The 27,145-nt window shown below is 43.4% G+C and overlaps 1 long non-coding RNA gene across 2 annotated transcripts in view; it reads left to right on the plus strand.

Moving 5' to 3' along the window:
• LOC125963367 (uncharacterized) overlaps window positions 1–25,122 on the plus strand; it is a 136,560-nt gene extending 111,438 nt beyond the window's left edge. For both annotated transcript variants that reach the window (XR_007475232.1, XR_007475233.1), the window contains exon 3: window positions 24,960–25,122. This is a non-coding gene — a long non-coding RNA (uncharacterized LOC125963367). The remainder of the gene's footprint in view (window positions 1–24,959) is intronic.
• Window positions 25,123–27,145: the final 2,023 nt, after the last annotated feature.

Here is a 27,145-nt window from a genome sequence, read left to right on the forward strand (position 1 = left end):
GTGTGACTTATTTCAGTTAGAATCATCATACCTGAGCCCACTCATTATGCTGCTATGGGCCTGATGACATAGATTTCATTGCTGAGTGATATTGCATTGTACGTAAGTACCACAACTTCTTTATCCATTTTTCACTTTCTGTGATATTGAACTTGTCCCGTAAACGAGTTTCTTGTAAACAGAGCCGTCCCAAACTTTGGGGTGGCTGTGTCTTTTTGATGTTAATTTCCCTAAGCTATAGGGCCATAAGTGGAAGTGCCCTAGGCTCTGTTGCTTTGTTTTTTAGATGTTTCAGGAAACACCATACACTTCTCCCGTTTGGCTGTTGGCAATATACATCCCGCCCATCAGCATAACAAGGCTCCCAGTTCTCCATGGCCTGTCCTGCCTTTCTGGATTTTACACTTTTTTCAGTTGGCCCTTTTGACCGGGGGGAAGTGAGACTTCATTGTAGTGCAGATTTCCTTTGCAAGCTTGCTTGGTTGGCCAAAAAGGGCGTATGCGTTTTTCCGGAAAAAACTCATACGCCCTTTTTGGCCAAGTGCATCATTGTCGACGTTCTGCCTCTTTTCCTATGCTTTAAGTGCAATTCCAGTCTACCTCCTGAAATCGGTTTCCTGCAATTCTGCCCCGCTTTCAAGTCCTCTTGGCAGCCTTACTTCAGTATATTTTTGGACGATAGCTGTCATTTATAACTCTGCAGGTTTGTGAATTACAGTGCCCGTGCGCTCCTTTCTTCAACTCGCTTTCTTGTGAGCTGGCCGCAACACCGTAAGATTGCTTCAGGCCCTAATCTTGTTCTGGAACAGCACGCTGAGCCTTTGGTTAATTCCTCTTCCTGGTGGGAAATGAGAGTTAAATTTGCCCGTCCAGACACCTCCAGCTAGTCTCTCATTGGTTCTCCCTATTCCTGTTCATCTTCCGCAGAAATTGCAAACTGAGCCAAACAGGAGGTTAAAGGCACTGACTCTCCAAGTCGGGAGAGTGTTAGTAAAGCATCTGGAATGTTGCACCCGAGTACCAGGGGACGAGAACTGAGACATATTGGAACACGTCTCCCGATCACATGGTTGATCATACTCTGGGTTCCACATGCATGATGTAGCTGAAGGAAGAATCCCTTAAACCTGGAGAGTTGAGACCCGTGGAATGTGTACCATGCAATATGACTTCAAAGGGTCTTCATTTGCTCACCGAACCTCTCCAATCCTATCACTGCTTCGTTTATGCCCCTGTACACACGCTTCATTCTCTTTCGGAGACATAGCGATCGATAGGTTTTAAGATACTTACTAGTCAGGTACATTCTTAGGCGTGTAATATGGGGTGTTGAGTCCATTTCTTTGAGCAAGGAGTAGCTCTTGTCTATTCCATATTTGGCTTAAGGAACTTTATCTGTGCTCATTTCAATCTCTGGTTTTATGCAGCACCCCAACTCACCTTTTCCCTTAAGCAAGCATAAGTTGGTTTTCTAAATTTGAGACACTGTTCTCTTTTGTAATCCAGTTCCTGTGTAGCAAGGTTTACATTCCGTGTATTAGTGATATCTTATGATGTTTCTTTTTCTGTGTGACTTATTTCAGTTAGAATCGTCATACCTGAATCCACTCAGTATGCTGCTACGGGCCTGATGACATAGATTTCATTGCTGAGTGATATTGCATTTTACGTAAGTACCACAACTTCTTTATCCATTTTTCACTTTCTGCGATATTGAACCTGTCCCGTAAAAGAGTTTCTTGTAAACAGAGCCGTCCCAAACTTTGGGGTGGCTGTGTCTTTTTGATTTTAATTTCCCTAAGCTATAGGACCATAAGTGGAAGTGCCCTAGGCTCTGTTGCTTTGTTTTTTAGATGTTTCAGGAAACACCATACACTTCTCCCCTGTGGCTGCTGGCAATTTACATCCCACCCATCAGCATAACAAGGCTCCCAGTTCTCCATGGCCTGTCCTGCCTTTCTGGATTTTACACTTTTTTCAGATGGCACTTTTGACGGGGGGAAGTGAGACTTCATTGTAGTGCAGATTTCCTTTGCAAGCTTGCTTGGTTGGCCAAAAAGGGTGTATGCGTTTTTTCCGGAAAAAACGCATACGCCCTTTTTGGCCAAGTGCATCATTGTCGACGTTCTGCCTCTTTTCCTATGCTTTAAATGCAATTCCAGTCTGCTTACTGAAATCAGTTTCCTGCAATTCTGCCCCGCTTTCAAGTCCTCTTGGCAGCCTTACTTCAGTATATTTTTGGACGATAGCTGTCATTTATAACTCTGCAGGTTTGTTAATTACAGTGCCCCTGAGCTCCTTTCTTCAACTCGCTTTCTTGTGAGCTGGCCGCAACACCGCAGGATTGCTTCAGTCCCTAATCTGGGTCCGGCACGGCACTCTGAGCCTTTGGTTAATTCCTTTTCCTGGTGGGAAATGAGAGTTAAATTTGTCCGTCCAGACACCTCCAGCTAGTCTCTCATTGGTTCTCCCTATTCCTGTTCATCTTCCGCAGAAATTGCAAACTGGGCCAAACAGGAAGTTAAAGGCACTGACTCTCCAAGTCGGGAGAGTGTTAGTAAAGCATCTGGAATGTTGCACCCGAGTACCAGGGGACGAGAACTGAGACATATTGGAACACGTCGTCATATCAAATGGTTGATCATAGTCTGGGTTCCACATGCATGATTTAGCTGAAGGAAGAATCCCTTAAACCTGGAGAGTTGAGACCCGTGGAATGGGTACCATGCAGTATGATTTCAAAGGGTCTTCATTTGCTCACCGAACCTCTCCAATCCTATCATTGCTGTGTTTCTACCACTGTACACACGCTTGATTCTCTTTTGGAGACATAGCAATCCATAAGTTTTAAGATACTTACTAGTCAGCCACATTGTTAGGCGTTTAATATGTGGTGTTGAGCCCATTTCGTTGAGCAAGGAGTAGCTCTTGTCTATTACATATTTGGCTTAAGGAACTTTATCTGTGCTCATTTCAATCTCTGCTTTTATGCAGCACCCCAACTCACCTTTCCCCTTAAGCAAGCATAAGTTGGTTTTCTAAATTTGAGACCCTGTTCTCTTTTGTAATCCAGTTCCTGTGTAGCCAAGTTTACATTCCGTGTATTAGTGATATCTTATGATGTTTCTTTTTCTGTGTGACTTATATCAGTTAGAATCATCATACCTGAATCCACTCATTATGCTGCTACGGGCCTGATGACATAGATTTCATTCCTGAGTGATATTGCATTGTACGTAAGTACCACAACTTCTTTATCCGTTTTTCGCTTTCTGCGATATTGAACTTGTACCGTAAACGAGGTTCTTGTCAACAGAGCCGTCCCAAACTTTGGGGTGGCTGTGTCTTTTTGATTTTAATTTCCCTAAGCTATAGGACCATAAGTGGAAATGCCCTAGGCTCTGTTGCTTTGTTTTTTAGATGTTTCACGAAGCACCATACACTTCTCCAGAGTGGCTGTTGGCAATTTACATCCCGCCCATCAGCATAACAAGGCTCCCAGTTCTCCATGGCCTGTCCTGCCTTTCTGGATTTTACACTTTTTTCAGATGTCCCTTTTGACCGGGGGGAAGTGAGACTTCATTGTAGTGCAGATTTCCTTTGCAAGCTTGCTTGGTTGTACAAAGAGGGCGTATGCGTTTTTTCCTGAATATATTCAGGAAAAAACGCATACACCCTTTTTGGCCAAGTGCATCATTGTCGACGTTCTGCCTCTTTTCCTATGCTTTAAATGCAATTCCAGTCTACCTCCTGAAATCGGTTTCCTGCAATTCTGCCCGGCTTTCAAGTCCTCTTGGCAGCCTTACTTCAGTGTATTTTTGGACTATAGCTGTCATTTATAACTCTGCAGGTTTGTGAATTACAGTGCCCCTGAGCTCCTTTCTTCAACTCGCTTTCTTGTGAGCTGGCCGCAACACCCCAGTATTGTTTCAGTCCCTAATCCGGTTTCGGCATGGCATGCTGAGCCTTTGGTTAATTCCTCTTCCTGGTGGGAAATGAGAGTTAAATTTGCCCGTCCAGACACCTCCAGCTAGTCTCTCATTGGTTCTCCCTATTCCTGTTCATCTTCCGTGGAATTTGCAAACTGGGTCAAACAGGAGGTTAAAGGCACTGACTCTCCAAGTCAGGAGAGTGTGAGTAAAGCGTCTGGAATGTTGCACCCGAGTACCAGGGGATGAGAACTGAGACATTGGAACATGTCTCCCGATCACATGGTTGATCATACTGTGGTTTCTACATGCATGTTTTAGCTGAAGGAAGAATCCCTTAAACCTGGAGAGTTGAGACCCGTGGAATGGGTACCATGCAATATGACTTCAAAGGGTCTTCATTTGCTCACCGAACCTCTCCAATCCTATCACTGCTGCGTTTATGCAACTGTACACACGCTTGATTCTCTTTCGGAGACATAGCAATCCATAGGGTTTAAGATACTTACTAGTCAGGTACATTCTTAGGCGTTTAATATGGGGTGTTGAGTCCATTTCGTTGAGCAAGGAGTAGCTCTTCTCTGTTACATATTTGGCTTAAGGAACTTTATCTGTGCTCATTTCAATCTCTGGTTTTCTGCAGCACCCCAACTCACCTTTCCCCTTAAGCAAGCATAAGTTGGTTTTCTTCATTTGAGACCCTGTTCTGTTTTGTAATTCAATTTCTGTGTAGCCAAGTTTACATTCCATGTATTAGTGATATCTTATGATGTTTCTTTTTCTGTGTGACTTATTTCAGTTAGAATCGTCATACCTGAATCCACTCACTATGCTCCTACGGGCCTGATGACATAGATTTCATTGCTGAGTGATATTGCATTGTACGTAAGTACCACAACTTCTTTATCCATTTTTCACTTTCTGCGATATTGAACTTGTACCATAAACAAGGTTCTTGTCAACAGAGCCGTCCCAAACTTTGGGGTGGCTGTGTCTTTTTGATTTTAATTTCCCTAAGCTATAGGACCATCAGTGGAAGTGCCCTAGGCTCTGTTGCTTTGTTTTTTAGATGTTTCAGGAAACACCATACACTTCTCCCAAGGGGCTGTTGGCAATTTACATCCTGCCCATCAGAATAACAAGGCTCCCAGTTCTCCATGGCCTGTCCTGCCTTTCAGATTTTACACTTTTTTCAGATGGCCCTTTTGACCAGGGGGAAGTGAGACTTCATTGTAGTGCAGATTTCCTTTGCAAGCTTGCTTGGTTGGCCAAAAAGGGCGTATGCGTTTTTTCCTGAATATATTCAGGAAAAAACGCATACGCCCTTTTTGTCCAAGTGCATCATTGTGGACGTTCTGCCTCTTTTCCTATGCTTTAAATGCAATTCCAGTCTACCTCCTGAAATCTGTTTCCTGCAATTCTGCCCCGTTTTCAAGTCCTCTTGGCAGCCTTACTTCAGTATATTTTTGGACGATAGCTGTCATTTATAACTCTGCAGGTTTGTGAATTACAGTGCCCCTGAGCTCCTTTCTTCAACTCGCTTTCTTGTGAGCGGGCCGCAACACCGCAGGATTGCTTCAGGCCCTAATCTGGTTCCGGCACGGCACGCTGAGCCTTTGGTTAATTCCTCTTCCTGGTGGGAAATGACAGTTAAATTTGCCCGTCCAGACACCTCCAGCTAGTCTCTCATTGCTCCTACCTATTCCTGTTCATCTTCTGCAGAAATTGCAATCTGGGCCAAACAGGAGGTTAAAGGCACTGACTCTCCAAGTCAGGAGAGTGTTAGTAAAGCGTCTGGAATGTTGCACCCGAGTACCAGTGGAGGAAAACTGAGACATATTTGAAAACGTCTCCTGATCACATGGTTGATCATACTCTGGGTTCCACATGCATGTTTCAGCTGAAGTAAGAATCCCTTAAACCTGGAGAGTTGAGATCCGTGGAATGGGTAGCATGTAATATGACTTCAAAGGGTCATTCTTTGCTCACCGAAACTCTCAAATCCTATCACTGCTGCATTTATGCCCCTGTACACATGCTTGATTCTCTTTCGGAGACATAGCAATCCATAGGTTTTAAGATACTTACTAGTCAGGTACATTCTTAGGCGTTTAATATGGTGTGTTGAGTCCATTTCGTTGAATAAGGAGTAGCTCTTGTCTATTACATATTTGGCTTAAGGAACTTTATCTGTGTTCATTTCAATCTCTGGTTTTATGCTGCATCCCAACTCACCTTTCCCCTTAAGCAAGCATAAGTTGGTTTTCTAAATTTGAGACCCTGTTCTGTTTTGTAATCCAGTTCCTCTGTAGCCAAGTTTACATTCCATGTATTAGTGATATCTTATGATGTTTCTTTTTCTGTGTGACTTATTTCAGTTAGAATCATCATACCTGAATCCACTCTATGCTGTTACGGGCCTGATGACGTAGATTTCATTGCTGAGTGATATTGCATTGTATGTAAATACCACAACTTCTTTATCCATTTTTCACTTTCTGCGATATTGAACTTGTACCGTAAACGAGGTTCTTGTAAACAGAGCCGTCCCAAACTTTGGGGTGGCTGTGTCTTTTTGATTTTAATTTCCCTAAGCTATAGGACCATAAGTGGAAGTGCCCTAGGCTCCGTTGCTTTGTTTTTTAGATGTTTCAGGAAACACCATACACTTCTCCCGAGTGGCTGTTGGCAATTTACATCCCGCCCATCAGCATAACAAGGCTCCCAGTTCTCCATGGCCTGTCCTGCCTTTCTGGATTTTACACTTTTTTCAGATGGCCCTTCTGACCGGGGGAAGTGAGACTTCATTGTAGTGCAGATTTCCTTTGCAATCTTGCTTGGTTGGCCAAAAATGGTGTATGCGTTTTTTCCTGAATATATTCAGGAAAAAACGCATACGAAATTTTTGGCCAAGTGCATCATTTTGGATGTTCTTCCTCTTTTCCTATGCTTTAAATGCAATTCCAGTCTACCTCCTGAAATCGGTTTCCTGCAATTCTGCCCCGCTTTCAAGTCCTCTTGGCAGCCTTACTTCAGTATATTTTTGGACGATAGCTGTCATTTATAACTCTGCAGGTTTGTGAATTACAGTGCCCCTGAGCTCCTTTCTTCAACTCGCTTTCTTGTGAGCGGGCCGCAACACCGCAGGATTGCTTCAGGCCCTAATCTGGTTCCGGCACGGCACGCTGAGCCTTTGGTTAATTCCTCTTCCTGGTGGGAAATGACAGTTAAATTTGCCCGTCCAGACACCTCCAGCTAGTCTCTCATTGCTCCTACCTATTCCTGTTCATCTTCTGCAGAAATTGCAATCTGGGCCAAACAGGAGGTTAAAGGCACTGACTCTCCAAGTCAGGAGAGTGTTAGTAAAGCGTCTGGAATGTTGCACCCGAGTACCAGTGGAGGAAAACTGAGACATATTTGAAAACGTCTCCTGATCACATGGTTGATCATACTCTGGGTTCCACATGCATGTTTCAGCTGAAGTAAGAATCCCTTAAACCTGGAGAGTTGAGATCCGTGGAATGGGTAGCATGTAATATGACTTCAAAGGGTCATTCTTTGCTCACCGAAACTCTCAAATCCTATCACTGCTGCATTTATGCCCCTGTACACATGCTTGATTCTCTTTCGGAGACATAGCAATCCATAGGTTTTAAGATACTTACTAGTCAGGTACATTCTTAGGCGTTTAATATGGTGTGTTGAGTCCATTTCGTTGAATAAGGAGTAGCTCTTGTCTATTACATATTTGGCTTAAGGAACTTTATCTGTGTTCATTTCAATCTCTGGTTTTATGCTGCATCCCAACTCACCTTTCCCCTTAAGCAAGCATAAGTTGGTTTTCTAAATTTGAGACCCTGTTCTGTTTTGTAATCCAGTTCCTCTGTAGCCAAGTTTACATTCCATGTATTAGTGATATCTTATGATGTTTCTTTTTCTGTGTGACTTATTTCAGTTAGAATCATCATACCTGAATCCACTCTATGCTGTTACGGGCCTGATGACGTAGATTTCATTGCTGAGTGATATTGCATTGTATGTAAATACCACAACTTCTTTATCCATTTTTCACTTTCTGCGATATTGAACTTGTACCGTAAACGAGGTTCTTGTAAACAGAGCCGTCCCAAACTTTGGGGTGGCTGTGTCTTTTTGATTTTAATTTCCCTAAGCTATAGGACCATAAGTGGAAGTGCCCTAGGCTCCGTTGCTTTGTTTTTTAGATGTTTCAGGAAACACCATACACTTCTCCCGAGTGGCTGTTGGCAATTTACATCCCGCCCATCAGCATAACAAGGCTCCCAGTTCTCCATGGCCTGTCCTGCCTTTCTGGATTTTACACTTTTTTCAGATGGCCCTTCTGACCGGGGGAAGTGAGACTTCATTGTAGTGCAGATTTCCTTTGCAATCTTGCTTGGTTGGCCAAAAATGGTGTATGCGTTTTTTCCTGAATATATTCAGGAAAAAACGCATACGAAATTTTTGGCCAAGTGCATCATTTTGGATGTTCTTCCTCTTTTCCTATGCTTTAAATGCAATTCCAGTCTACCTCCTGAAATCGGTTTCCTGCAATTCTGCCCCGCTTTCAAGTCCTCTTGGCAGCCTTACTTCAGTATATTTTTGGACGATAGCTGTCATTTATAACTCTGCAGGTTTGTGAATTACAGTGCCCCTGAGCTCCTTTCTTCAACTCGCTTTCTTGTGAGCTGCCCGCAACACCGCAGGATTGCTTCAGGCCCTAATGTGGTTCCGGCATGGCACGCTGAGCCTTTGGTTAATTCCTCTTCCTGGTGGGAAATGAGAGTTAAATTTGCCCGTCCAGACACCTCCAGCTAGTCTCTCATTGGTTCTCCCTATTCCTGTTCATCTTCCGCAGAAATTGCAAACTGGGCCAAACAGGAGGTTAAAGGCACTGACTCTCCAAGTCGGGAGATTGTTAGTAAAGCATCTGGAATGTTGCACCCGAGTACCAGGGGACGAAAACTGAGACATATTTGAACACGTCTCCTGATCACACGGTTGATCATACTCTGGGTTCCACATGCATGTTTCAGCTGAAGGAAGAATCCCTTAAACCTGGAGAGTTGAGACTCGTGGAATGGGTACCATGCAATATGACTTCAAAGGGTCTTCATTTGCTCACCGAACCTCTCCAATCCTATCACTGCTGGGTTTATGCCCCTGTACACATGCTTGATTCTCTTTCGGAGACATAGCAATCCCTAGCTTTTAAGATACTTACTAGTCACGAACATTCTTAGGCGTTTAATATGGGGTGTTGAGTCCATTTCGTTGAGCAAGGAGTAGCTCTTGTCTATTCCATATTTGGCTTAAGGAACTTTATCTGTGCTCATTTCAATCTCTGGTTTTATGCAGCACCCCAACTCACCTTTCCCCTTAAGCAAGCATAAGTTGGTTTTCTTCATTTGACACCCTGTTCTGTTTTGTAATTCAGTTTCTGTGTAGCCAAGTTTACATTCCATGTATTAGTGATATCTATCATGTTTCTTTTTCTGTGTGACTTATTTCAGTTAGAATCATCATACCTGAACCCACTCATTTTCTGCTACAGGCCTGTTGACAGAGATTTCATTGCTGAGTGATATTGCATTGTACGTAAGTAGCACAAATTCTTTATCCATTTTTCACTTTCTGCGATATTGAACTTGTACCATAAACGAGGTTCTTGTAAACAGAGCCGTCCCGAACTTTGGGGTGGCTGTGTCTTTTTGATTTTAATTTCCCTAAGCTATAGGACCATAAGTGGAAGTGCCCTAGGCTCTGTTGCTTTGTTTTTTAGATGTTTCAGGAAACACCATACACTCCTCCCTAGTGGCGGTTGGCAATTTACATCCCGCCCATCAGCATAACAAGGCTCCCAGTTCTCCATGGCCTGTCCTGCCTTTCTGGATTTTACACTTTTTTCAGATGGCCCTTTTGACCGGGGGGAAGTGAAACTTCATTGTAGTGCAGATTTCCTCTGCAAGTTTGCTTGGTTCGCCAAAAAGGGCGTATGCTTTTTTTCCTGAATATATTCAGGAAAAAACGCATACGCCCTTTTTGGCCAAGTGCATCATTGTCCACGTTCTGCCTCTTTTCCTATGCTTTAAATGCAATTCCAGTCTACCTCCTGAAATCGGTTTCCTGCAATTCTGCCCCGCTTTCAAGTCCTCTTGGCAGCCTTACTTCAGTATATTTTTGGACGATAGCTGTCATTTATAACTCTGCACGTTTGTGAATTACAGTGCCCATGAGCTCCTTTCTTCAACTCTCTTTCTTGTGAGCTGGCCACAACACCGCAGGATTGCTTCAGACCCTAATCTGGTTCCAGCACGGCACGCTGAGCCTTTGGTTAATTCCTCTTCCTGGTTGGAAATGAGAGTTAAATTTGCCCGTCCAGAAACGTCCAGCTAGTCTCTCATTGGTTCTCCCTATTCCTGTTCATCTTCCGCAGAAATTGCAAACTGGGCCAAACAGGAGGTTAAAGGCACTGACTCTCCAAGTCGGGAGAGTGTTAGTAAAGCGTCTGGAATGTTGCACCCGAGTACCAGGGGACGAAAACTGAGACATATTTGAACACGTCTCCCGATGACACGGTTGATCATACTCTGGGTTCCACATGCATGTTTCAGCTGAAGGAAGAATCCCATAAACCTGGAGAGTTGAGACCCGTGGAATGGGTACCATGCAATATGACTTCAAAGGGTCTTCATTTGCTCACCGAACCTCTCCAATCCTATCACTGCTGCGTTTATGCAACTGTACACACGCTTGATTCTCTTTCGGAGACATAGCAATCCATAGGGTTTAAGATACTTACTAGTCAGGTACATTCTTAGGCGTTTAATATGGGGTGTTGAGTCCATTTCGTTGAGCAAGGAGTAGCTCTTCTCTGTTACATATTTGGCTTAAGGAACTTTATCTGTGCTCATTTCAATCTCTGGTTTTCTGCAGCACCCCAACTCACCTTTCCCCTTAAGCAAGCATAAGTTGGTTTTCTTCATTTGAGACCCTGTTCTGTTTTGTAATTCAATTTCTGTGTAGCCAAGTTTACATTCCATGTATTAGTGATATCTTATGATGTTTCTTTTTCTGTGTGACTTATTTCAGTTAGAATCGTCATACCTGAATCCACTCACTATGCTCCTACGGGCCTGATGACATAGATTTCATTGCTGAGTGATATTGCATTGTACGTAAGTACCACAACTTCTTTATCCATTTTTCACTTTCTGCGATATTGAACTTGTACCGTAAACGAGTTTCTTGTAAACAGAGCCATCCCAAACTTTGGGGTGGCTGTGTCTTTTTGATTTTAATTTCCCTAAGCTGCAGGACCATAAGTGGAAGTGCCCTAGGCTCTGTTGCTTTGTTTTTTAGATGTTTCAGGAAACACCATACACTTCTCCCAAGGGGCTGTTGGCAATTTACATCCCGCCCATCAGAATAACAAGGCTCCCAGTTCTCCATGGCCTGTCCTGCCTTTCAGATTTTACACTTTTTTCAGATGGCCCTTTTGACCAGGGGGAAGTGAGACTTCATTGTAGTGCAGATTTCCTTTGCAAGCTTGCTTGGTTGGCCAAAAAGGGCGTATGCGTTTTTTCCTGAATATATTCAGGAAAAAACGCATACGCCCTTTTTGTCCAAGTGCATCATTGTGGACGTTCTGCCTCTTTTCCTATGCTTTAAATGCAATTCCAGTCTACCTCCTGAAATCTGTTTCCTGCAATTCTGCCCCGCTTTCAAGTCCTCTTGGCAGCCTTACTTCAGTATATTTTTGGACGATAGCTGTCATTTATAACTCTGCAGGTTTGTGAATTACAGTGCCCCTGAGCTCCTTTCTTCAACTCGCTTTCTTGTGAGCTGCCCGCAACACCGCAGGATTGCTTCAGGCCCTAATCTGGTTCCGGCACGGCACGCTGAGCCTTTGGTTAATTCCTCTTCCTGGTGGGAAATGACAGTTAAATTTGCCCGTCCAGACACCTCCAGCTAGTCTCTCATTGCTCCTACCTATTCCTGTTCATCTTCTGCAGAAATTGCAATCTGGGCCAAACAGGAGGTTAAAGGCACTGACTCTCCAAGTCAGGAGAGTGTTAGTAAAGCGTCTGGAATGTTGCACCCGAGTACCAGTGGAGGAAAACTGAGACATATTTGAAAACGTCTCCTGATCACACGGTTGATCATACTCTGGGTTCCACATGCATGTTTCAGCTGAAGTAAGAATCCCTTAAACCTGGAGAGTTGAGATCCGTGGAATGGGTAGCATGTAATATGACTTCAAAGGGTCATTCTTTGCTCACCGAACCTCTCAAATCCTATCACTGCTGCGTTTATGCCCCTGTACACATGCTTGATTCTCTTTCGGAGACATAGCAATCCATAGGTTTTAAGATACTTACTAGTCAGGTACATTCTTAGGCGTTTAATATGGTGTGTTGAGTCCATTTCGTTGAATAAGGAGTAGCTCTTGTCTATTACATATTTGGCTTAAGGAACTTTATCTGTGTTCATTTCAATCTCTGGTTTTATGCTGCATCCCAACTCACCTTTCCCCTTAAGCAAGCATAAGTTGGTTTTATAAATTTGAGACCCTGTTCTGTTTTGTAATCCAGTTCCTCTGTAGCCAAGTTTACATTCCATGTATTAGTGATATCTTATGATGTTTCTTTTTCTGTGTGACTTATTTCAGTTAGATTCATCATACCTGAATCCACTCTATGCTGTTACGGGCCTGATGACGTAGATTTCATTGCTGAGTGATATTGCATTGTATGTAAATACCACAACTTCTTTATCCATTTTTCACTTTCTGCGATATTGAACTTGTACCGTAAACGAGGTTCTTGTAAACAGAGCCGTCCCAAACTTTGGGGTGGCTGTGTCTTTTTGATTTTAATTTCCCTAAGCTATAGGACCATAAGTGGAAGTGCCCTAGGCTCCGTTGCTTTGTTTTTTAGATGTTTCAGGAAACACCATACACTTCTCCCGAGTGGCTGTTGGCAATTTACATCCCGCCCATCAGCATAACAAGGCTCCCAGTTCTCCATGGCCTGTCCTGCCTTTCTGGATTTTACACTTTTTTCAGATGGCCCTTCTGACCGGGGGAAGTGAGACTTCATTGTAGTGCAGATTTCCTTTGCAAGCTTGCTTGGTTGGCCAAAAATGGTGTATGCGTTTTTTCCTGAATATATTCAGGAAAAAACGCATACGAAATTTTTGGCCAAGTGCATCATTTTGGACGTTCTTCCTCTTTTCCTATGCTTTAAATGCAATTCCAGTCTACCTCCTGAAATCGGTTTCCTGCAATTCTGCCCCGCTTTCAAGTCCTCTTGGCAGCCTTACTTCAGTATATTTTTGGACGATAGCTGTCATTTATAACTCTGCAGGTTTGTGAATTACAGTGCCCATGAGCTCCTTTCTTCAACTCGCTTTCTTGTGAGCTGCCCGCAACACCGCAGGATTGCTTCAGGCCCTAATGTGGTTCCGGCATGGCACGCTGAGCCTTTGGTTAATTCCTCTTCCTGGTGGGAAATGAGAGTTAAATTTGCCCGTCCAGACACCTCCAGCTAGTCTCTCATTGGTCCTCCCTATTCCTGTTCATCTTCCGCAGAAATTGCAAACTGGGCCAAACCGGAGGTTAAAGGCACTGACTCTCCAAGTCGGGAGATTGTTAGTAAAGCATCTGGAATGTTGCACCCGAGTACCAGGGGACGAAAACTGAGACATATTTGAACACGTCTCCTGATCACACGGTTGATCATACTCTGGGTTCCACATGCATGTTTCAGCTGAAGGAAGAATCCCTTAAACCTGGAGAGTTGAGACTCGTGGAATGGGTACCATGAAATATGACTTCAAAGGGTCTTCATTTGCTCAACGAACCTCTCCAATCCTATCACTGCTGCGTTTATGCCCCTGTACACACGCTTGATTCTCTTTCGGAGGCATAGCAATCCATAGGTTTTAAGATACTTACTAATCAGGTACATTCTTAGGCGTTTAATATGGGGTGTTGAGTCCATTTCGTTGAGCAAGGAGTAGCTCTTGTCTATTACATATTTGGCTTAAGGAACTTTATCTGTGCTCATTTCAATCTCTGGTTTTATGCAGCACCCCAACTCACATTTCCCCTTAAGCAAGCATAAGTTGGTTTTCTAAATTTGAGACCCTGTTCTCTTTTGTAATCCAGTTCCTGTGTAGCCAAGTTTACATTCCGTGTATTAGTGATATCTTATGATGTTTCTTTTTCTGTGTGACTTATTTCAGTTAGAATCATCATACCTGAGCCCACTCATTATGCTGCTATGGGCCTGATGACATAGATTTCATTGCTGAGTGATATTGCATTGTACGTAAGTACCACAACTTCTTTATCCATTTTTCACTTTCTGTGATATTGAACTTGTCCCGTAAACGAGTTTCTTGTAAACAGAGCCGTCCCAAATTTTGGGGTGGCTGTGTCTTTTTGATGTTAATTTCCCTAAGCTATAGGGCCATAAGTGGAAGTGCCCTAGGCTCTGTTGCTTTGTTTTTTAGATGTTTCAGGAAACACCATACACTTCTCCCGTTTGGCTGTTGGCAATATACATCCCGCCCATCAGCATAACAAGGCTCCCAGTTCTCCATGGCCTGTCCTGCCTTTCTGGATTTTACACTTTTTTCAGTTGGCCCTTTTGACCGGGGGGAAGTGAGACTTCATTGTAGTGCAGATTTCCTTTGCAAGCTTGCTTGGTTGGCCAAAAAGTGCGTATGCGTTTTTTCCTGAATATATTCAGGAAAAAACGCATACGCCCTTTTTGGCCAAGTGCATCATTGTCGACGTTTTGCCTCTTTTCCTATGCTTTAAATGCAATTCCAGTGTACCTCCTGAAATTGGTTTCCTGCAGTTCTGCCCCGCTTTCAAGTCCTCTTGGCAGCCTTACTTCAGTATATTTTTGGATGATAGCTGTCATTTATAACTCTGCAGGTTTGTGAATTACAGTGCCCTTGAGCTCCTTTCTTCAACTCGCTTTCTTGTGAGCTGGCCGCAACACCGCAGGATTGCTTCAGGCCCTATACTGGTTCCGGCACGGCATGCTGAGCCTTTGGTTAATTCCTCTTCCTGGTGGGAAATGAGAGTTAAATTTGCCCGTCCAGACACCTCCAGCTAGTCTCTCATTGGTTCTCCCTATTCCTGTTCATCTTCCGCAGAAATTGCAAACTGGGCCAAACAGGATGTTAAAGACACTGACTGTCCAAGTCGGGAGAGTATTAGTAAAGCACCTGGAATGTTGTACCCGAGTACCAGGGGATGAGAACTGAGACATATAGGAACACGTCTCCCAATCACACAGTTGATCATACTATGTGTTCCACATGCATGTTTTAGCTGAAGGCAGAAACCTTTAAACCAGGAGACGTGATACCCGTGGAATGGGTACCATTAAATATGACTTCAAAGGGTCTTCATTTGCTCACCGAACCTCTCCAATCCTATCACTGCTGCGTTTATGCCCCTGTACTCACTCTTGATTCTCTTTCAGAGACATAGCAATCCATAGGTTTTAAGATACTTACTAGTCAGCTACATTCTTAGGAGTTTAATATGGGGTGTTGAGTCCATTTCATTGAGCAAGGTGTAGCTCTTGTCTATTCCAAATTTGGCTTAAGGAACTTTATCTGTGCTCATTTCAATCTCTGGTTTTATGCAGCACCCCAACTCACCTTTCCCCTTAAGCAAGCATATGTTGGTTTTCTAAATTTGAGACCCTCTTCTGTTTTATAATCCAGTTCCTGTGTAGCCAAGTTTACATTCCGTGTATTAGTGATATCTTATGATGTTTCTTTTTCTTTGTGACTTATTTCAGTTAGATTCATCATACCTGAATCCACTCATTATGCTGCTATGGGCCTGATGACATAGATTGCATTGCTGAGTGATATTGCATTGTACTGAAGTACCACAATTTCTTTATCCATTTTTCACTTTCTGCGATATTGAACTTGTACCGTAAACGAGGTTCTTGTAAACAGAACCATCCCAAACTTTGGGGTGGCTGTGTCTTTTTGATTTTAATTTCCCTAAGCTATAGGACCATAAGAGGAAGTGCCCTAGGCTCTGTTGCTTTGTTTTTTAGATGTTTCAGGAAACACCATACACTTCTCCCCAGTGGCTGTTGGCAATTTACATCCCGCCCATCAACATAACAAGGCTCCCAGTTCTCCATGGCCTGTCCTGCCTTTCTGGATTTTACACTTTTTTCAGATGGCCCTTTTGACCCGGGGGAAGTGAGACTTCATTGTAGTGCAGATTTCCTTTGCAAGCTTGCTTGGTTGGCCAAAAAGAGTGTATGCGTTTTTTCCTGAATATATTCAGGAAAAAACGCATACACCCTTTTTGGCCAAGTGCATCATTGTGGACGTTCTGCCTCTTTTCCTATGCTTTAAATGCAATTCCAGTCTACCTCCTGAAATTGGTTTCCTGCAATTCTGCCCCGCTTTCAAGTCCTCTTGGCAGCCTTACTTCAGAATACTTTTGGACGATAGCTGTCATTTATAACTCTGCAGGTTTGTGAATTACAGTGCCCCTGAGCTCCTTTCTTCAACTCGCTTTCTTGTGAAATGGCCGCAACATGGCAGGATTGCTTCAGGCCCTAATCTAGTTCCGGCACGGCACACTGAGCCTTTGGTTAATTCCTCTTCCTGGTGGGAAATGAGAGTTAAATTTGCCCGTCCAGACACCTCCAGCTAGTCTCTCATTTGTCCTCCCTATTCCTGTTCATCTTCCGCAGAAATTGCAAACTGGGCCAAACAGGAGGTTAAAGGCACTGACTCTCCAAGTCGGGAGAGTGTTAGTAAAGCATCTGGAATGTTGCACCCGAGTACCAGGGGACGAGAACTGAGACATATTGGAACACGTCTCCCGATCACACGGTTGATCATACTCTGGGTTCCACATGCATGTTTCAGCTGAAGGAAGAATCCCTTAAACCTGGAGAGTTGAGACTCGTGGAATGGGTACCATGAAATATGACTTCAAAGGGTCTTCATTTGCTCAACGAACCTCTCCAATCCTATCACTGCTGCGTTTATGCCCCTGTACACACGCTTGATTCTCTTTCGGAGGCATAGCAATCCATAGGTTTTAAGATACTTACTAATCAGGTACATTCTTAGGCGTTTAATATGGGGTGTTGAGTCCATTTCGTTGAGCAAGGAGTAGCTCTTGTCTATTACATATTTGGCTTAAGGAACTTTATCTGTGCTCATTTCAATCTCTGGTTTTATGCAGCACCCCAACTCACATTTCCCCTTAAGCAAGCATAAGTTGGTTTTCTAAATTTGAGACCCTGTTCTCTTTTGTAATCCAGTTCCTGTGTAGCCAAGTTTACATTCCGTGTATTAGTGATATCTTATGATGTTTCTTTTTCTGTGTGACTTATTTCAGTTAGAATCATCATACCTGAGCCCACTCATTATGCTGCTATGGGCCTGATGACATAGATTTCATTGCTGAGTGATATTGCATTGTACGTAAGTACCACAACTTCTTTATCCATTTTTCACTTTCTGTGATATTGAACTTGTCCCGTAAACGAGTTTCTTGTAAACAGAGCCGTCCCAAATTTTGGGGTGGCTGTGTCTTTTTGATGTTAATTTCCCTAAGCTATAGGGCCATAAGTGGAAGTGCCCTAGGCTCTGTTGCTTTGTTTTTTAGATGTTTCAGGAAACACCATACACTTCTCCCGTTTGGCTGTTGGCAATATACATCCCGCCCATCAGCATAACAAGGCTCCCAGTTCTCCATGGCCTGTCCTGCCTTTCTGGATTTTACACTTTTTTCAGTTGGCCCTTTTGACCGGGGGGAAGTGAGACTTCATTGTAGTGCAGATTTCCTTTGCAAGCTTGCTTGGTTGGCCAAAAAGGGCGTATGCGTTTTTTCCTGAATATATTCAGGAAAAAACGCATACGCCCTTTTTGGCCAAGTGCATCATTGTCGACGTTTTGCCTCTTTTCCTATGCTTTAAATGCAATTCCAGTGTACCTCCTGAAATTGGTTTCCTGCAGTTCTGCCCCGCTTTCAAGTCCTCTTGGCAGCCTTACTTCAGTATATTTTTGGATGATAGCTGTCATTTATAACTCTGCAGGTTTGTGAATTACAGTGCCCTTGAGCTCCTTTCTTCAACTCGCTTTCTTGTGAGCTGGCCGCAACACCGCAGGATTGCTTCAGGCCCTATACTGGTTCCGGCACGGCATGCTGAGCCTTTGGTTAATTCCTCTTCCTGGTGGGAAATGAGAGTTAAATTTGCCCGTCCAGACACCTCCAGCTAGTCTCTCATTGGTTCTCCCTATTCCTGTTCATCTTCCGCAGAAATTGCAAACTGGGCCAAACAGGATGTTAAAGACACTGACTGTCCAAGTCGGGAGAGTATTAGTAAAGCACCTGGAATGTTGTACCCGAGTACCAGGGGATGAGAACTGAGACATATAGGAACACGTCTCCCAATCACACAGTTGATCATACTATGTGTTCCACATGCATGTTTTAGCTGAAGGCAGAAACCTTTAAACCAGGAGACGTGATACCCGTGGAATGGGTACCATTAAATATGACTTCAAAGGGTCTTCATTTGCTCACCGAACCTCTCCAATCCTATCACTGCTGCGTTTATGCCCCTGTACTCACTCTTGATTCTCTTTCAGAGACATAGCAATCCATAGGTTTTAAGATACTTACTAGTCAGCTACATTCTTAGGAGTTTAATATGGGGTGTTGAGTCCATTTCATTGAGCAAGGTGTAGCTCTTGTCTATTCCAAATTTGGCTTAAGGAACTTTATCTGTGCTCATTTCAATCTCTGGTTTTATGCAGCACCCCAACTCACCTTTCCCCTTAAGCAAGCATATGTTGGTTTTCTAAATTTGAGACCCTCTTCTGTTTTATAATCCAGTTCCTGTGTAGCCAAGTTTACATTCCGTGTATTAGTGATATCTTATGATGTTTCTTTTTCTTTGTGACTTATTTCAGTTAGATTCATCATACCTGAATCCACTCATTATGCTGCTATGGGCCTGATGACATAGATTGCATTGCTGAGTGATATTGCATTGTACTGAAGTACCACAATTTCTTTATCCATTTTTCACTTTCTGCGATATTGAACTTGTACCGTAAACGAGGTTCTTGTAAACAGAACCATCCCAAACTTTGGGGTGGCTGTGTCTTTTTGATTTTAATTTCCCTAAGCTATAGGACCATAAGAGGAAGTGCCCTAGGCTCTGTTGCTTTGTTTTTTAGATGTTTCAGGAAACACCATACACTTCTCCCCAGTGGCTGTTGGCAATTTACATCCCGCCCATCAACATAACAAGGCTCCCAGTTCTCCATGGCCTGTCCTGCCTTTCTGGATTTTACACTTTTTTCAGATGGCCCTTTTGACCCGGGGGAAGTGAGACTTCATTGTAGTGCAGATTTCCTTTGCAAGCTTGCTTGGTTGGCCAAAAAGAGTGTATGCGTTTTTTCCTGAATATATTCAGGAAAAAACGCATACACCCTTTTTGGCCAAGTGCATCATTGTGGACGTTCTGCCTCTTTTCCTATGCTTTAAATGCAATTCCAGTCTACCTCCTGAAATTGGTTTCCTGCAATTCTGCCCCGCTTTCAAGTCCTCTTGGCAGCCTTACTTCAGAATACTTTTGGACGATAGCTGTCATTTATAACTCTGCAGGTTTGTGAATTACAGTGCCCCTGAGCTCCTTTCTTCAACTCGCTTTCTTGTGAAATGGCCGCAACATGGCAGGATTGCTTCAGGCCCTAATCTAGTTCCGGCACGGCACACTGAGCCTTTGGTTAATTCCTCTTCCTGGTGGGAAATGAGAGTTAAATTTGCCCGTCCAGACACCTCCAGCTAGTCTCTCATTTGTCCTCCCTATTCCTGTTCATCTTCCGCAGAAATTGCAAACTGGGCCAAACAGGAGGTTAAAGGCACTGACTCTCCAAGTCGGGAGAGTGTTAGTAAAGCATCTGGAATGTTGCACCCGAGTACCAGGGGACGAGAACTGAGACATATTGGAACACGTCTCCCGATCACACGGTTGATCATACTCTGGGTTCCACATGCATGTTTTAGCTGAAGGTAGAATCCCTTAAACCTGGAGAGTTGAGACCCGTGGAATGGGTACCATGCAATATGACTTCAAAGGGTCTTCATTTGCTCACCGAACCTCTCCAATCCTATCACTGCTGCGTTTATGCCCCTGTACTCACACTTGATTCTCTTTCAGAGACATAGCAATCTTTAGGTTTTAAGATACTTACTAGTCAGGTACATTATAAGGTGTTTAACATGGGGTTTTGAGTCCATTTCGTTGAGCAAGGAGTAGCTCTTGTCTATTACATATTTGGCTTAAGGAACTTTATCTGTGCTCATTTCAATCTCTGGTTTTATGCAGCACCCCAAGTCACCTTTCCCCTTAAGCAAGCATAAGTTGGTTTTCTAAATTTGAGACCCTGTTCTGTTTTGTAATTCAGTTCCTGTGTAGCCAAGTTTACATTCCGTGTATTAGTGATATCTTATGATGTTTCTTTTTCTGTGTGACTTATTTCAGTTAGAATCATCATACCTGAATCCACTCATTATGCTGCTATGGGCCTGATGACATAGATGTCATTGCTGAGTGATATTGCATTGTACGTAAGTACCAAAACTTCTTTATCCATTTTTCACTTTCTGCAAAATTGAACTTGTACCATAAATGAGGTTCTTGTAAACAGAGCCATCCCAAATTTTGGGGTGGCTGTGTCTTTTTGATTTAAATTTCCCTAAGCTATAGGACCATAAGTGGAAGTGCTCTAGGCTCTGTTGCTTTGTTTTTTAGATGTTTCAGGAAACACCATACACTTCTCCCGAGTGGCTGTTGGCAATTTACATCCCGCCCATCAGCATAACAAGGCTCCCAGTACTCCATGGCCTGTCCTGCCTTTCTGGATTTTACACTTTTTTCAGATGGCCCTTTTGACCAGGGGGAAGTGAGACTTCATTTTAGTGCAGATTTCCTTTGCAAGCTTGCTTGGTTGGCCAAAAAGGGCGTATGCGTTTTTTCCGGAAAAAACTCATACGCCCTTTTTGGCCAAGTGCATCATTGTCGACGTTCTGCCTCTTTTCCTATGCTTTAAGTGCAATTCCAGTCTACCTCCTGAAATCGGTTTCCTGCAATTCTGCCCCGCTTTCAAGTCCTCTTGGTAGCCTTACTTCAGTATATTTTTGGACGATAGCTGTCATTTATAACTCTGCAGGTTTGTGAATTACAGTGCCCGTGCGCTCCTTTCTTCAACTCGCTTTCTTGTGAGCTGGCCGCAACACCGCAGGATTGCTTCAGGCCCTAATCTTGTTCTGGAACAGCACGCTGATCCTTTGGTTAATTCCTCTTCCTGGTGGGAAATGAGAGTTAAATTTGCCCGTCCAGACACCTCCAGCTAGTCTCTCATTTGTTCTCCCTATTCCTGTTCATCTTCCGCAGAAATTGCAAACTGGGCCAAACAGGAGGTTAAAGGCACTGACTCTCCAAGTCGGGAGAGTGTTAGTTAAGCATCTGGAATGTTGCACCCGAGTACCAGGGGACGAAAACTGAGACATATTTGAACCCGTCTCCCGATCACACGGTTGATCATACTCTGGGTTCCACATGCATGTTTTAGCTGAAGGAAGAATCCCTTAAACCTGAGGAGTTGAGACCCGTGGAATGGGTACCATGCAATATGACTTCAAAGGGTCTTCATTTGCTCACCGAACCTCTCCAATCCTATCACTGCTGTGTTTATGCCCCTGTACACACACATGATTCTCTTTCGGAGACATAGCAATCCATAGGTTTTAAGATACTTACTAGTCAGGTACATTCTCAAGCGTTTAATATGGGGTGTTGAGTCCATTTCGTTGAGCAATGAGTAGCTCTTGTCTATTACATATTTGGCTTAAGGAACTTTATCTGTGCTCATTTCAATCTCTGGTTTTATGCAGCACCCCAGCTCACCTTTCCCCTTAAGCAAGCATAAGTTGGTTTTCTTAATTTGAGACCCTGTTCTGTTTTGTAATCCAGTTCCTGTGTAGCCAAGTTTACATTCCGTGTATTAGTGATATCTTATGATGTTTCTTTTTCTGTGTGACTTATTTCAGATAGAATCATCATACCTGAATCCACTCATTATGCTGCTACGGGCCTGATGACATAGATTTCATTGCTGAGTGATATTGCATTGTACGTATGTACCACAACTTCTTTATCCATTTTTCACTTTCTGCGATATTGAACTTGTACTGTAAACGAGGTTCTTATAAACAGAGCCATCCCAAACTTTGGGGTGGCTGTGTCTTTTTGATTTTAATAACCCTAAGCTATAGGACCATAAGTGGAAGTGCCCTAGGCTCTGATGCTTTGTTTTTTAGATGTTTCAGGAAACACCATACACTTCTCCAGAGTGGCTGTTGACAATTTACATCCCGCCCATCAGCACAACAAGGTTCCCAGTTCTCCATGGCCTCTCCTGCCTTTCTGGATTTTACACTTTTTTTGAGATGGCCCTTTTGACCGGGGGGATGTGAGACTTCATTGTAGTGCAGATTTCCTTTGCAAGCTTGCTTGGTTGGCCAAAAAGTGCGTATGCGTTTTTTCCTGAATATATTCAGGAAAAAACGCATACGCCCTTTTTGGCCAAGTGCATCATTGTCGACGTTCTGCCTCTTTTCCTATGCTTTAAATGCAATTCCAGTCTGCTTACTGAAATCAGTTTCCTGCAATTCTGCCCCGCTTTCAAGTCCTCTTGGCAGCCTTACTTCAGTATATTTTTGGACGATAGCTGTCATTTATAACGCTGCAGGTTTGTTAATTACAGTGCCCCTGAGCTCCTTTCTTCAACTCGCTTTCTTGTGAGCTGGCCGCAACACCGCAGGATTGCTTCAGTCCCTAATCTGGGTCCGGCACGGCACTCTGAGCTTTTGCTTAATTCCTTTTCCTGGTGGGAAATGAGAGTTAAATTTGCCCGTTCAGACACCTCCAGCTAGTCTCTCATTGGTTCTCCCTATTCCTGTTCATCTTCCGCAGAAATTGCAAACTGGGCCAAACAGGAAGTTAAAGGCACTGACTCTCCAAGTCGGGAGAGTGTTAGTAAAGCATCTGGAATGTTGCACCCGAGTACCAGGGGACGAGAACTGAGACATATTGGAACACGTCGCCATATCACATGGTTGATCATAGTCTGGGTTCCACATGCATGATTTAGCTGAAGGAAGAATCCCTTAAACCTGGAGAGTTGAGACCCGTGGAATGGGTACCATGCAGTATGATTTCAAAAGGTCTTCATTTGCTCACCGAACCTCTCCAATCCTATCATTGCTGTGTTTCTACCACTGTACACACGCTTGATTCTCTTTTGGAGACATAGCAATCCATAAGTTTTAAGATACTTACTAGTCAGCCACATTGTGAGGCGTTTAATATGGGGTGTTGAGCCCATTTCGTTGAGCAAGGAGTAGCTCTTGTCTATTACATATTTGGCTTAAGGAACTTTATCTGTGCTCATTTCAATCTCTGCTTTTATGCAGCACCCCAACTCACCTTTCCCCTTAAGCAAGCATAAGTTGGTTTTCTAAATTTGAGACCCTGTTCTCTTTTGTAATCCAGTTCCTGTGTAGCCAAGTTTACATTCCGTGTATTAGTGATATCTTATGATGTTTCTTTTTCTGTGTGACTTATATCAGTTAGAATCATCATACCTGAATCCACTCATTATGCTGCTACGGGCCTGATGACATAGATTTCATTCCTGAGTGATATTGCATTGTACGTAAGTACCACAACTTCTTTATCCGTTTTTCGCTTTCTGCGATATTGAACTTGTACCGTAAACGAGGTTCTTGTCAACAGAGCCGTCCCAAACTTTGGGGTGGCTGTGTCTTTTTGATTTTAATTTCCCTAAACTATAGGACCATAAGTGGAAATGCCCTAGGCTCTGTTGCTTTGTTTTTTAGATGTTTCAGGAAGCACCATACACTTCTCCAGAGTGGCTGTTGGCAATTTACATCCCGCCCATCAGCATAACAAGGCTCCCAGTTCTCCATGGCCTGTCCTGCCTTTCTGGATTTTACACTTTTTTCAGATGTCCCTTTTGACCGGGGGGAAGTGAGACTTCATTGTAGTGCAGATTTCCTTTGCAAGCTTGCTTGGTTGTACAAAGAGGGCGTATGCATTTTTTCCTGAATATATTCAGGAAAAAACGCATACGCCCTTTTTGGCCAAGTGCATCATTGTCGAAGTTCTGCCTCTTTTCCTATGCTTTAAATGCAATTCCAGTCTACCTCCTGAAATCGGTTTCCTACAATTCTGCCCGGCTTTCAAGTCCTCTTGGCAGCCTTACTTCAGTGTATTTTTGGACTATAGCTGTCATTTATAACTCTGCAGGTTTGTGAATTACAGTGCCCCTGAGCTCCTTTCTTCAACTCGCTTTCTTGTGAGCTGGCCGCAACACCCCAGTATTGTTTCAGTCCCTAATCCGGTTTCGGCATGGCATGCTGAGCCTTTGGTTAATTCCTCTTCCTGGTTGGAAATGAGAGTTAAATTTGCCCGTCCAGACACCTCCAGCTAGTCTCTCATTGGTTCTCCCTATTCCTGTTCACCTTCCGTGGAATTTGCAAACTGGGTCAAACAGGAGGTTAAAGGCACTGACTCTCCAAGTCAGGAGAGTGTGAGTAAAGCGTCTGGAATGTTGCATCCGAGTACCAGGGGATGAGAACTGAGACATTGGAACACGTCTCCCGATCACACGGTTGATCATACTGTGGTTTCTACATGCATGTTTTAGCTGAAGGAAGAATCCCTTAAACCTGGAGAGTTGAGACCCGTGGAATGGGTACCATGCAATATGACTTCAAAGGGTCTTCATTTGCTCACCGAACCTCTCCAACCCTAACACTGCTGCATTTATGCCCCTGTACACACGCTTGATTCTCTTTCAGAGACATAACAATCCATAGCTTTTAAGATATTTACTAGTCAGGTACATTCTTAGGCGTTTAATATGCGGTGTTGAGTCCATTTCGTTGAGCAAGGAGTAGCTCTTGTCTATTCCATATTTGGCTTAAGGAACTTTATCTGTGCTCATTTCAATCTCTGGTTTTATGCAGCACCCCAACTCACCTTTCCCCTTAAGCAAGCATAAGTTGGTTTTCTAAATTTGAGACCCTGTTCTGTTTTGTAATTCAGTTCCTGTGTAGCCAAGTTTACATTCCGTGTATTAGTGATATCTTATGATGTTTCTTTTTCTGTGTGACTTATTTCAGTTAGAATCAACATACCTGAATCCACTCAGTATGCTGCTACGGGCCTGATGACATAGATTTCATTGCTGAGTGATATTGTATTGTAGGTAAGTACCACAACTTCTTTGTCCATTTTTCACTTTCTGCGATATTGAACTTATACCGTAAACGAGGTTTTTGTAAACAGAGCCATCCGAAACTTTTGGGTGGCTGTGTCTTTTTGATTTTAATTTCCCTAAGCTATAGGACCATAAGTGGAAGTGCCCTAGGCTCTGTTCATGTGTTTTTTAGATGTTTCAGGAAGCACCATACACTTCTCTCGAGTGGCTGTTGGCAATTTACATCCCGCCCATCAGCATAACAAGGCTCCCAGTTCTCCATGGCCTGTCCTGCCTTTCTGGATTTTACAATTTTTTCAGATGGCCCTTTTGACCGGGGGGAAGTGAGACTTCATTGTACTGCAGATTTCCTTTGCAAGCTTGCTTGTTTCGCCAAAAAGGGCGTATGCGTTTTTTCCTGAATATATTCAGGAAAAAACGCATACGCCCTTTTTGGCCAAGTGTATGATTGTCGAAGTTCTGCCTTTTTACTATGCTTTAAATGCAATTCCAGTGTACCTCCTGAAATCGGTTTCCTGCAATTCTGCCCCGCTTTCAAGTCCTCTTGGCAGCCTTACTTCAGTATATTTTTGGAGGATAGCTGTCATTTATAACTCTGCAGGTTTGTGAATTACAGTGCCCCTGAGCTCCTTTCTTCAACTCGCTTTCTTGTGAGCTGGCCGCAACACCGCAGGATTGCTTCAGGCCCTACTCTGGTTCCGGCACGGCACGCTGAGCCCTTGGTTAATTCCTCTACCTGGTGGGAAATGAGAGTGAAATTTGTCCGTCCAGACACCTCCAGCTTGTCTCTCATTGGTCCTCCCTATTCCTGTTCATTTTCTGCAGAAATTGCAAACTGGGCCAAACAGGAGGTTAAAGGCACTGACTCTCCATGTTGGGAGAGTGTTAGTAAAGCGTCTGGAATGTTGCACCCGAGTACCAGGGGACGAAAACAGAGATATATTTGAACACGTCTCCTGATCACACGATTGATCATACTCTGGGTTCCACATGCATCTTTCAGCTGAAGGAAGAATCCCTTAAACCTGGAGAGTTGAGACCCGTGGAATGGGTACCATGCAATATGACTTCAAAGGGTCTTCGTTTGCTCACCGAACCTCTCCAATCCTATCACTGCTGCATTTATGCCCCTGTACACATGCTTGATTCTCTTTCAGAGACATAGCAATCCATAGGTTTTAAGATACTTACTAGTCAGGTACATTCTTAGGCGTTTAATATGGGGTGTTGAGTCCATTTCGTTGAGCAAGGAGTAGCTCTTGTCTATTACATATTTGGCTTAAGGAACTTTATCTGTGCTCATTTCAATCTCTGGTTTTATGCAGCACCCCAACTCACCTTTCCCCTTAAGCAAGCATAAGTTGGTTTTCTAAATTTGAGACCCTGTTCTGTTATGTAATCCAGTTCCTCTGTAGCCAAGTTTACATTCCGTGTATTAGTGATATCTTATGATGTTTCTTTTTCTGTGTGACTCATTTCAGTTAGAATCATCATACTTGAACCCACTCATTTTCTGCTACGGGCCTGATGACATAGATTTCATTGCTGAGTGATATTGCATTGTACGTAAGTACCACAAATTCTTTATCCACGTTTCACTTTCTGCGATATTGAACTTGTACCATAAATGAGGTTCTTGTAAACAGAGCCGTCCCAAACTTTTGGGTGGCTGTGTCTTTCTGATTTTAATTTCCCTAAGCTATAGGACCATAAGTGGAAGTGCCCTAGGTTCTGTTGCTTTGGTTTTTTTTTTTATATGTTTCAGGAAACAGCATACACTTCTCCCCAGTGGCTGTTGGCAGTTT

The sequence above is a fragment of the Orcinus orca genome, unplaced genomic scaffold (genome assembly GCF_937001465.1).
Source record: "Orcinus orca unplaced genomic scaffold, mOrcOrc1.1 scaffold_50, whole genome shotgun sequence".
Classification (NCBI taxonomy): domain Eukaryota; kingdom Metazoa; phylum Chordata; class Mammalia; order Artiodactyla; family Delphinidae; genus Orcinus; species Orcinus orca.